The following is a 13433-nucleotide window of genomic DNA, read 5'->3' as shown; positions in this document are numbered from 1 at the left end:
ATCGGATTTTCATGCAGCTATAATGCACTGAGCAATTGAAGAATGATTCACATTTTCGTTTTAGTTTCTACCAAAATTAATGTAAATATGGGCATCTGGTTGGTAGAACTTTCCCATGCTTTGTTTTCCAGTTAGGGACTTCTAGAGAGACCTTACAGACCTTACAGACCTTACAGTTCGTTCGGGTTGCCCCAGGTCCCTCAGTGTGAGGCACCTCTAATGTCTACCAGAGAGTTTACTAGTACATCTTCCGGTATATTTTGCATCTTCCAATCTTGGATGGTCTGGGATGCAGTTTAGATATTTGTCGAGCTTATTCTTAAACACATCTACGCTCACTCCTGATATTATTCCTCAGATGAGCTGGCAACGCATTGAATAGACATTGCATTATCGATGCTGGTGCGTAGTGGATTGATGTCCTGTGTGCTTTCCTTATTTTTCCTGGTATAGTTTTAGGCACTATTAATCTACCTCAGCTTGCTATTTCTGATATTTTTAGTTCCATGATATTTTCTGCTATTCCTTCTATCTGTTTCCATGCCTGAATTATCATGTAGCGTTCTCTTCTCCTTTCTAGACTAAATAATTTTAAGGATTGTAGTCTTTCCCAGTAGTCAAGGTCTTTAACTTCTTCTATTCTAGCTGTAAAGGACCTTTGTACACTCTCTATTTGTGCAATATCCTTTTGATATTGTGGGTACCATATCATATTGCAATATTCAAGTGGACTACGAACATATGTTTTATAAAGCATAATCATGTGTTCAGCTTTTCTTGTTTTGTTTTGAAGTGCGGTAGCAACATTCCCATTTTTGCTTTACATTTTGCCAACAGAATTGCTATTTGATCATTGCTAACATGTTCCTATTCATCATCACACCAAGGTCTTTAACTGCTTCCTTATTTGTGATTGTCTCATTATTAGGTCCCCTATATGCATATAGCTTTCTTTCTCTGTCTCTATAATTTATTGATTCAAATTTATCAGAGTTAAATACCATCCTATTTATCTCTGCCCAATCATATACTTTGTTAAGGTCTCTTTGTAGAGCGTTCCTATCTTCATCACAAGTAATTTCTCTACTTATTCTTGTGTCATCAGCGAAACTACTCACTACCGAATCCTTAACATTACTGTCTATGTCTTCAGTCATAATAACAAACAGTATTGCAGCTAAACACCGTACCTTGTGGCACACCGGATATTACCTTAGCTTCATCTGATTTTCTGTCGTTTGCAATAACTATCTGTTTTCTGTTGTGTAAAAATTCTTTTAACCATCTTCCTACTTTATCCACGATATTGTGTTTTCTAATTTTCTTCGCTAATATATTATGGTCTACCTTTGTCAAGAGATTTTGCAAAGTCTAGATAAACCACATCTGTTTCATTTCCGCTTTTCATATTTTTGAATATGTTCTCACGGTGGACTAACAGTTGGGTTTGTGTACTTTTTCCGGGTACGAAACCATGTTTGTCCTTTATTAAAAAAATTATTTTTTATTAAATGTTTAATAATATTTTTCTTCATTACCCTTTCATACACTTTCATAATATGTGATGTTAGACTCACAGGCCTATAATTACTTGCCTCTAGTCTTGATCCACTTTTGAAAGTAGGGGTAATATATGCTAATTTGTGCTCATCATAAATCTTGCCTGTATCTACACTTTGTCTTAATAATATTGCAAGTGGCTTTGCGATAGAATGAACTACTTTCTTTAACAAAATAGCAGGAACTCCATCAGGCCCTGCTGCAGCTCCATTTTTAATTTCATTAATAGCCTGCACAATATTAGCTTCATTAATATCTATTTCAGCTAAATATTCACTATTTTCATCCCTTACTTCTATATCATTATCTTCATTATCTATTCTAGGGGTGAATTCTCTCTTATATCGTTCTGCCAATATGTTGCAAATTTCCTTTTTTTCATTTGTTAATCTCCCTTCAATTCTTAGGGAGAGAGAGAGAGAGAGAGTGAGAGAGAGAGAGAGAGAGAGAGAGAGAGAGAGAGAGAGAGAGAGAGAGAAGTCTCTGAAATATACAGTGCTTACTTTCTCTACATTTTGGCGTTTTCATGGCTCCTTTTATTAGGTGTATATATATATATATATATATATATATATATATATATATATATATATATTATATATATATATATATATTGCAAAAGAAAAAAATGCATGGAAAGTTATAGAACTAAAAAGTAAGGTAGAAAATGCAGAACAAAAGATTATACAATCAAAAGAAAATGAAAAAAGGGACTTGGAAGAAAAAACCCTATTAAATATCAAGCAAAACCCCAAACTATTATACTCCATATGGGAAGAAGATGAATAAAAGAAGAATAGAAATAGGCCCTCTAAAGAATTGAAGGGAGATTAACGAAATGAAAAAAAGGAAATTTGCAACATATTGGCAGAACGATATAGAGAGAATTCACCCCTAGTGCCACACGATATGACTGTGAAAGCCAGAATTATCATGAAGTTCGCTCCAGGCGTGAGATAGCGAAATAATCATCGAATTTCATCTGACATATTTATGGAATATTTTTCCATTTCCAATGATACTATTCTTTGATGATTTTCGTAGAAGATAAATGTGTACTGCGTGCTGGTAGACGTTTATATATATATATATATATATATATATATATATATATATATATATATATATATATATATATATATATATATATATATACGTTATACATATATATATGTATATAGTATATATAGATATATAATATAATATATATTTTATATATATATATATATATATATATATATATATATATGTATACATATTGTGCGCTGAGACTTCCAATTTGTTGCAAACTGAAGTTAGATGATTGAATATTACTAAAATCTAAGAGGTTCAGCTTACATTGCGTTTTCGACCATTTCTGTCGAGTCAAAGTTGACAGAAGGTTGAAATTTGGCCCTTATTGTTATTTATATGAAAATATTTCAAAACTGATAAAAGCTACAACCATGGGTTATTTTTTGTTGCATTCTACATGAAATTGCGCACATGTTCATATATAAAACTCTATGTAACGGCTTAATATAAAAGGGTACTTACTTTCTCTACATTTTGGCGTTTTCATGGGCTCCTTTTATTAGGTGTATATATATATATATATATATATATATATATATATATATATATATATATATATATATATATATATATATATATATATATATATATATATATATATATATATATATATATATATATATATATATTATATATATATATATATATATATATAAACGTCTACCAGCACGCAGTACACATTTATCTTCTACGAAATCATCAAAGAATAGTATCATTGGAAATGGAAAATATTCCATAAATATGTCAGATGAAATTCGATGATTATTTCGCTATCTCTCGCCTGGAGCGAACTTCATGATAATTCTGGCTTTCACAGTCATATCGTGTGGCACTAGGGGTGAATTCTCTCTATATCGTTCTGCCAATATGTTGCAAATTTCCTTTTTTTTCATTCGTTAATCTCCCTTCAATTCTTAGAGGGCCTATTTCTATTCTTCTTTTATTCATCTTCTTCGCATATGAGTATATTGTTTGGGGTTTTGCTTGATATTTAATAGGGTTTTTTCTTCCAAGTCCCTTTTTTTCATTTCTTTCTGATTGTATAATCTTTTTGTTCTGCATTTTCTATCTTACTTTTTAGTTCTATAACTTCCATGCATTTTTTTCTTTTGCAATATATATATATATATATATATATATATATATATATATATATATATAATATAGATATATATATATATATATATATATATATATATACACCTAATAAAAGGAGCCCATGAAAAACGCCAAAATGTAGAGAAAGTAAGCACTGTATATTTCAGAGACTTCTCTCTCTCTCTCTCTCTCTCTCTCACTCTCATCTCTCTCTCTCTCTCATCTCTCTTCTCCCTAGAATTGAAGGGAGATTAACAAATGAAAAAAAGGAAATTTGCAACGTATTGGCAGAACGATATAAGAGAGAATTCACCCTAGAATAGATAATGAAGATAATGATATAGAAGTAAAGGGGAATGAAAATAGTGAATATTTGCTGAAAATAGATATTAATGAAGCTGATATTGTGCAGGCTATTATGAAATTAAAAAATGGAGCTGCAGCAGGGCCTGATGGAGTTCCTGCTATTTTGTTAAAGAAAGTAGTTCATTCTATCGCAAAGCCACTTGCAATATTATTAAGACAAAGTGTAGATACAGGCAAGATTTATGATGCACAAATTAGCATATATTACCCCGTACTTTCAAAGTGGATCAAGACTAGAGGCAAGTAATTATAGGCCTGTGAGTCTAACATCACATATTATGAAAGTGTATGAAAGGGTAATGAAGAAAAATATTATGAAACATTTAATAAAAAATAATTTGTTTAATAAAGGATAACATGGTTTCGTACCCGGAAAAAGTACACAAACCCAACTGTTAGTCCACCGTGAGAACATATTCAAAAATATGAAAAGCGGAAATGAAACAGATATGGTTTATCTAGACTTTGCAAAAGCTTTTTGACAAAGTAGACCATAATATATTAGCGAAGAAAATTAGAAAACACAATATCGTGGATAAAGTAGGAAGATGGTTAAAAGAATTTTTACACAACAGAAAACAGGTAGTTATTGCAAACGACGAGAAATCGGATGAAGCCAAGGTAATATCCGGTGTGCCACAAGGTACGGTGTTAGCTGCAATACTGTTTGTTATTATGATTGAAGACATAGACAGTAATATAAAAGGATTCGGTAGTGAGTAGTTTCGCAGATGACACAAGAATAAGTAGAGAAATTACTTGTGATGAAGATAGGAACGATCTACAAAGAGACCTTAACAAAGATATGATTGGGCAGAGATAAATAGGATGGTATTTAACTCTGATAAATTTGAATCAATAAATTATGGAGACAGAGAAAGAAAGCTATATGCATATATGGGGACCTAATAATGAGACAGTCACAAATAAGGAAGTAGTTAAAGACCTTGGTGTGATGATGAATAGGAACATGTTATGCAATGATCAAATAGCAATTCTGTTGGCAAAATGTAAAGCGAAAATGGGAATGTTGTTACGGCACTTCAAAAACAAGAAAAAAGGCTGAACACATGATTATGCTTTATAAAACATATGTTCGTAGCCACTTGAATATTGCAATATGATATGGTACCCACACTATCAAAAGGATATTGCACAAATAGAGAGTGTACAAAGGTCCTTTATAGCTAGAATAGAAGAAGTTAAAGACCTGCTACTGGGAAAGACTACAATCCTTAAAATTATATAGTCTAGAAAGAAGAAGAGAACGCTACATGATAATTCAGGCATGGAAACAGATAGAAAAAGGAATAGCAGAAAACATCATGGGACTAAAAATATCAGAAAGAGCAAGCAGTAGGTATTACAATAGTGCCTAAAACTATACCAGGAAAAATAAGGAAAGCACACAGGACATTAATCCACTACGCACCAGCATCGATAATGCAGCGTCTATTCAATGCGCCAGCTCATCTGAGGAATATATCAGGAGTGAGCGTAGATGTGTTTAAGAATAAGCTCGACAAATATCTAAACTGCATCCCAGACCATCCAAGATTGGAAGATGCAAAATATACCGGAAGATGTACTAGCAACTCTCTGGTAGACATTAGAGGTGCCTCACACTGAGGGACCTGGGCAACCCGAACGAACTGTAAGGTCTGTAAGGTAAGGTCTCTCTCTCTCTCCTCTCTCTCTCTCTCTCTCTCTCTCTCTATCTACCTGAAGAGAGAGACAGCAGTCTCAGAAATAAAATATATAGTACTTACTTCCTATATTTTGGCGTTTTTATGGGCTCCTTTTATTAGATGGAAATCTGTTGTTAACAGAACATTTTTACCAGCATATATAGGACTTAATTTATATTCGTTTATTTCATATTTGCATACCATCTTATCCCTGTCCAGTTTTTTTTTATGTTATGGGTTTTTTTTCTTTTGCAATCTTAAGTGGTTACAACCACGATTGGTCCAGCCCGAAATCTAACGCACGGTTGAACAGTGTTGCAAAGTATTTTGGAACTTGTCGTAATATCGTACACACATTACATACATATATATATATATATATATATATATATATATATATATATATATATATATATATATATATATATATATATTATCGGTCCGCTTCCTTCAGGCATCCTGTAATACAAATATGACGAAACCTGATCATGAATTATACCCATGAGAAGGCTGCCACTGCAAAAACATGACCAAGTACTCGTGTTGATGGTCCTCCAGGTAATCAATTTTATGCTCGCGTAATAATCACCTTCGTCTTGACATAGCAGACGGTGGTAGACTTAGAAGTAATGGATGTAAAGGTATGGGGAGGGGGACGGGGGTTGTTATTGGCTTGTCCATTTCTGTGACAATGGCTTTCAGATATCTCAGGAATTTAAGCCAGGAACTTTATTTAAATGGGACACTTGAGTACAAGATAAGGACAGCAGTTTGTTTGCGCATTTTATAATTGTTGCTATTTATAAAAGATGATATCATGCTGAACTCACTGATCCCACACAGAAAATGTTAAGCTTTGCTTAATAACTGGTTCAAATGGACACGAAGGATCTGAAGCGATGTGATTAGAACGAATCAAGGTGTAAGTATACACCGATATACCGCGAAATACATACATATATATATATATATATATATATATATATATATATATATATATATATATTATATATATATATGAGATGATCTTGTAAACAATAAGTTCTATAGACGATTCATTAAACTGTAAGAATATGCAATAGCATTATTTACGTACGATGCACACAGACTAAAAATTCTTCGATGTCCTCGAAGGTCTCATTTTCACCTTCCATCTCGATGATAGTAGAATAATATTCATCCTTTACTTCATAAATTTTTCATCTAATTTCATCTAACTTCGTATAAAACCACCAAACTTTGTCTCCCAGGGTTTGGTATTGGATAACGTTTCAAAAATACTTCAGTTAGCATCGTAGTAATTCTTAGTTTGGATTACTCAGACTTACACTTGCAAATATTTGTCCGATGAATCAAGATAAGTGGAATAATGAAAGCAGACATTCGAAGAGACCAAATAGTAGACAATCTTAAGCAGAAAAAGAACACAAAAGCTGGAAACAAAGAATAAAAGAAGAAGAGACCAAATACTGAAATTACAAACGGCATTGGACAGAAATTAAAATAACGCTTTAATAATGAAATTTTTGGAAATTAACATGAAAAAAACAATTCAATTTGAATATTTTTTTTTTCGTTCAGAATGCAATGGTTTTCATCCTTAATCAGCATTTGTAAAAATGAAATGTGTTGAAGTGCTCAATTAGAAGTAAGTCATAAGTTTAATTTTTGTGCTTTTTTTGCGAATAAGTATAATTCTCATGTAACTTCACTTATTGCATTTTTGTAGTGATTCATCACTATGCTACTAGGTATATTAAAGACATTATTACCGAGGATTTTATGCATGACGAAATACCTTAATTACTTCTTGTTAACTATGTAAAACGAAAGCTGTTTGTTTGTATGATGTTTTTACGAAGCATGGAACCAGTGGTTATTCAGCAACGGGACCAACGGCTTTACGTGACTTCCGAACCACATCGAGATTCGTGAACTTCTATCACCAGAAATACACATATCTCACACCTCAATGGAATGCCCAAGAATTGAACTCGCGGCCAGGGAGGTGGCAGGCCAAGACCATACCGACCACGCCACTGAAGCGATGTTCCTCTATGAGTCTATGCAATTCGTGGCTACGTCTTTTTGCTGTTGATTCCCATTCTCCATTCTATGGTCCCCATCTTCCTGTGAGAAGAGAGACAAAAGTCTTCCCCCTCCTCGCTCTCACTATCCCTTCTATTCTCCCTTCCTTCAAGCGTTCACCCTTTCATTGTTCTTCTTCCCCTCTTGTTATCGTGCTTTCTAGCAGTTCTGCTCTAGTGAATAATAGCCATTTAGGAGTCTGCGTTTTGCGGCTGTTTGCGTAGCCATCTTCATTCCAATTTATCCTTTGCACCATTTTACCCTTTTTGCGCGAGAACTTTTTATTTCTAGAGTATTCCTTTTTTTAATTTTATTGACAGCAGAATATAAAAACGAATCTGCCTTCAGAAGCATCTGAAACGTCAGAGAATTCTAGACCTCGAAATTCTGATCTAGAATTTTCCTACATTTGACAAAAATCATTGTACGAAATATCGTAGGTAGGTGCTGTTAAAAAAAGAAAATAAATATATAAATATAAAGCATATATTATTAATTTACGTCGTTTTCATGGGTATCTGAATACGCTGAATTCTTTATCGGTTTTCAATGTTTTTTTTTTTTTTTTTTATTTTTTTTTTGTTTTTTTTGCTAATCTGGCATTTTAACTAAGCCAAATCGTCAATCTAGTCCACGAAATCGCATTCAGTAGTCAGCAAGCCATCATGCTCAGTTTCTAGGTTGATGGAGAGTTAAAATTCTTTCACGGTGGGAATTGTGCAACTAGTTATTACAGAATAACTGGGTATTATGGCCGTTTTATCATGGAATGAATATCTCATTGTTACACGGAAAAACAAATAAAACTAAATAAATGAAATAAACAATCGATTATCAGCTTCAAGAACGTTGTAATCTTTGTTATGTAAAGTGATTCTCTGACATAGCAGCACTAACCTGGTCATGTAATTCCCATTATGGCGATCGAATATCCTTTCCTTCTTTAAATTACAGTCAAACACTACTGGAAAAAACATCAGTCACCTTGCACTTGTATGAATAAATAGGATTGAAGGATTCATAAATAAAACATAGAAACAAAACAGAGACATCATTTACTAACATAAAACTGGAAAATAAAATAAAGTCATCTAGCACTGGCATAAATATATAAGACTGAGTGATTCACAAAAAACAAAACTGAGAGAGACTCCTACCCTGTAAAAGCCCCATTCCCCAGGGGAGAGAAATTTCTAGTCGCCAATTAACTGAGCCGCTGGAGAGGAAGAAGCCCGACTATATTTTCGGGTCCCAGGAAGTTCCCCCTTTTCTGACAACAGTTTTTCTTTGCATCCTGTTTTTTTGTTTTGTCTTTTTTTTTATTCGTTTCTTTTTACTCTCTTTAGTCGTTTCGTTTCACTCTTTTCTCCTAATTGTACTGACCGTAAGATGTATTTTTTCTCCTAATTTTACTGAACGTAGAATGTGTTTTTCTGCAAATTTTACTGAACGTAGGATGTAAATTTTCTCCTAATTTTACTGAACGTAGAATGTGTTTTTCTCTTAATTTTATTGAACGTAGGATCGGTATTTTTTCCACCTAATTTTACTGAACGTAGGCTGTATTTTCCCCCCTAATTTTAGTGAACGTAGGATGTATTTTTCTGTCAATATTACTGAACGTAGGCTGTATTTTTCCTCCTAATTTTACTGAACGTAGGATGTAATTTTTCCTCCTAATTTTACCGAACGTAGAATGTGTATTTTCTTTGCTAATTTTACTGAACGTAGGATGTATTTCCCCCCTAATTTGACTGAACGCAGGATGAATTCTCGTGAGCAGCAAAGGGTCACCAATAGTTTGTTAGGCAACAGAACCTGTGGCGTCATTAATTAAATAATTTTGGGAAATATTGATTCGTAACGGTATGCGTTTAATTATTATTATTATTTATTTATTTTTTTTTTTTTTTTTTGCTCTATCACAGTCCCCTCCTATTCGACTGGGTGGTATTTATAGCGTGGGGTTCCGGGTTGCATCCTGCCTCCTTAGGAGTCCATCTCTTCTTACTATGTGTGCCGTTTCTAGGATCACACTCTTCTGCATGAGTCCTGGAGCTACTTCAGCCTCTAGTTTTTCTAGATTCCTTTTCAGGGATCTTGGGATCGTGCCTAGTGCTCCTATGATTATGGGTACGATTTCCACTGGCATATCCCATATCCTTCTTATTTCTATTTTCAGATCTTGATACTTATCCATTTTTTCCCTCTCTTTCTCTTCAACTCTGGTGTCCCATGGTATTGCGACATCAATGAGTGATACTTTCTTCTTGACTTTGTCAATCAACGTCACGTCTGGTCTGTTTGCAACGTATCACCCTATCCGTTCTGATACCATAGTCCCAGAGGATCTTTGCCTGATCGTTTTCTATCACTCCCTCAGGTTGGTGCTCGTACCACTTATTACTGCAAGGTAGCTGATGTTTCTTGCACAGGCTCCAGTGGAGGGCTTTTGCCACTGAATCATGCCTCTTTTTGTACTGGTTCTGTGGAAGTGCCGGGCATTCACTTGCTATGTGGTTTATTGTTTCATTTTTCGTATTGCACTTCCTACATATGGGAGAGATGTTATTTCCATCTATCATTCTTTGAACATATCTGGTTCTTAGGGCCTGATCTTGTGCCGCTGTTATCATTCCTTCAGTTTGCTTCTTTAGCTCTCCCCTCTGTAGCCATTGCCAATTGTCATCGCTGGCTAGTTCTTTAGTCTGTCTCATGTATTGTCCGTGCATTGGTTTGTTGTGCCAGTCCTCTGTTCTTTCTGTCTTTCTCCTGTCTCTGTATATTTCTGGATCTTCGTCTACTTTTATTAGTCCTTCTTCCCATGCACTCTTTGTATTATTATTATTATTATTATTATTATTATTATTATTATTATTATTATTATTATTATTATTATTATTATTATTAAATATATTGCAAATTTTATGTAAGTTAGAAGAGCAATCTTTTGCATTACATTGGGTTTTAAATCAAAAACATAAAAAAGCATGTTCTAATGTCCAAACGCGCACATAACTATGCTTCGGAAAACAATACTTAAGTTTTAGATTATTTTTTGAAATGTCGAAACGGCATATGGTTTGTTTGTTATATTAAAAGCGATATTTCAGTTATGTTAAAATCGATCCAGCATATGAATCAGTAACTCAAAGGAGAGACCTGGAATGGATCTGAGAGAGAGAGCGAGAGATGAGAGAGAGAGAGAGAGAGAGAGAGAGAGAGAGAGAGCAAAGTGCGTATTTATGTGAACATTAAGAATAACCAAATAATTTTGCGGAGAGAGAGAGAGAGAGAGAGAGAGAGAGAGAGAGAGAGAGAGAGAGAGAGAGAGAGAGAGAATTATAAGTTTCGCGTTCAGTAACGAAACAGATATTATAGAAATACGTATTTCTGTAAACTTAAAAGAAAAAAAAATAATTGCGGAGAGAGAGAGAGAGAGAGAGAGAGAGAGAGAGAGAGAGAGAGAATTTTAAGCTTCGCCTTCAGAACCAGAATAAATATTATAGAACTACGTACTTCTGTGACCTTTAAAAATATTTTCGGAGAGAGAGAGAGAGAGAATGATAAGATGTAGATCTACATATTGTTGTGAAATTCAAGTTTTTTTTTTTTTTTTTTTTTTTTTGAGGACATGTCACAGAGCGATAATAGAAAAGCGAAGACCACACCATAACAGTCAGTAAAAGCGTTTCCTCAGTGGGCCAGAAAGACCGACTTCCAAAGTGGCTCGAGTTTCTCCGAGCGAGGAAGAAGTTGGCCAAAGAAATGATGAATCCTTAGAGGTCTGACTGCGTCAGGTGACGGATCTCGCGATGGAGACTTCTCTTCCACCTCTTATATAGACGAAGGTGTCACTGACTGATTTTAGTTTCGCTTGCTCGGGGAGTAAGCCTACATGCTACTTTGTTGTTGTTTTTTGAAGGGGGGTGGGAGAGCTTAAAAAAGTCTGAAGAGGATGTTTCATTTTGAGTTAAAGATACGGGAATTTTAGGATAGGGTATTTATGATTTTTTTAATAGAATGAAAATGTAAAAATAAATACGCAATAAAATATAGCATGTTTATTTTATTTTCTCCAGTGAAACAAGGCTCTATTTGACCATAGATTTTAGCACGTTTTAATTTGCGTTAAGTCAGGAACATAATGTTGACAATTTATGCGTGAGGGGACAATCTTGCACGCGTTTCGATCAAGCTGGAGGCCGGATCACGTCTTGTTTCTTTACAAAATTCATTATTCTTCTGCGCTGTTTATTGTAAGCCTCATCATTCCAGTATCACATCTCTCCGACGAGAAATATATAAACCTATAGGAATTCTTTCCAGGTTTTCCAAAATTTCCAGGATTTCCAGCGGGACGTCCGTAGGTATTCTTCGTTCAGAAGTTTTCGGAGGTATGAAACGGACCCTCGGTGTTCCATTCGTTGTTGGCAGAAGAAAATTGTCTGGAGACAGGGAAAGTTCTTCCAGAAGACGATCACTCAAGTGTCATCCAATATATTCGTTTTTCACTTTCCCCAGTCTGGACTGAATTTCCGTCCTGGAAATTGAGATGTGCGGGCACTTCCCTGGAACGAGGCTGCATTTACTGTGTGTATATCTATATATATATATATATATATATATATATATATATATATCTATATATATATATATATATATATATATATATATATATGAATGAATTTTATTATATACAAGCGTTAAGCTACAAACGTCCTTTGATATCCAATTCACTCCTCCTCGGAAATAATATATTTTCATATATGTCAACCGGAGGAGAAATTCCTGTATCTTTACCTGGAACGAGGCTGAATTTACTGTGTATATATGCCAAATATATATATATATATATAAGTATATGTTATATAATATAAAAATATAAATGAAATTTTATTAGTTATACAAGCGTTAAGCTACCAAACGTCCTTTAATATTCATTCACTCCGCCTCAGAAATAATATATTTTCATATATATCAACCGGAGGAGAAATTCCTGTATCTTTACCTCAACGCGAAACTTCTTCAAACTTTTTTAGGCTGTCATAACCCCCCAACAAGAACAACAATAACCAGAATAACATCAACAACAGAGTAGTTTGTAGGCCTGCTCCCTGATGAAGCAAAAAAAAAAAAAAAAAAAAAAAAAAGACGCGCGTAAAAAAAAAAAAAAAAAAAAAATCCACTCCAGATCTGCTCGTTTTATCATATTTCATTTTCTCCCTTTATAGGAACAACAATGGAATCCTCTCTTTGCGAGATGGGAATCGAACAAAAGAAGAATAGCAGAAACAACGGAGTCTCTCGTGGAGATCGGGTAATTTGATCTTCACAAAGAAAGAAGAGAGAGACAGAAAGATGAAATCACTTTACAATTCGCAGTGCGCCCCCTGGGTCCGCTTGTTTTGTCAAGAAGTAATTCTGGGAAAGGATACCTGTTTAAAATTAGGTTAGTTTTTTCAAAATGATACTTGAAATAATTATTATTTTTCACTTACTCGGGGAGTAAGCCCACAACTACTTTGTTGTTTTTGTTGATCTTGCTGTTGTTATTCT

This window comes from Macrobrachium nipponense, chromosome 10, assembly GCF_015104395.2.
Source record: "Macrobrachium nipponense isolate FS-2020 chromosome 10, ASM1510439v2, whole genome shotgun sequence".
NCBI lineage: Eukaryota > Metazoa > Arthropoda > Malacostraca > Decapoda > Palaemonidae > Macrobrachium > Macrobrachium nipponense.
Note: the sequence above shows the minus strand (reverse complement) of the source record.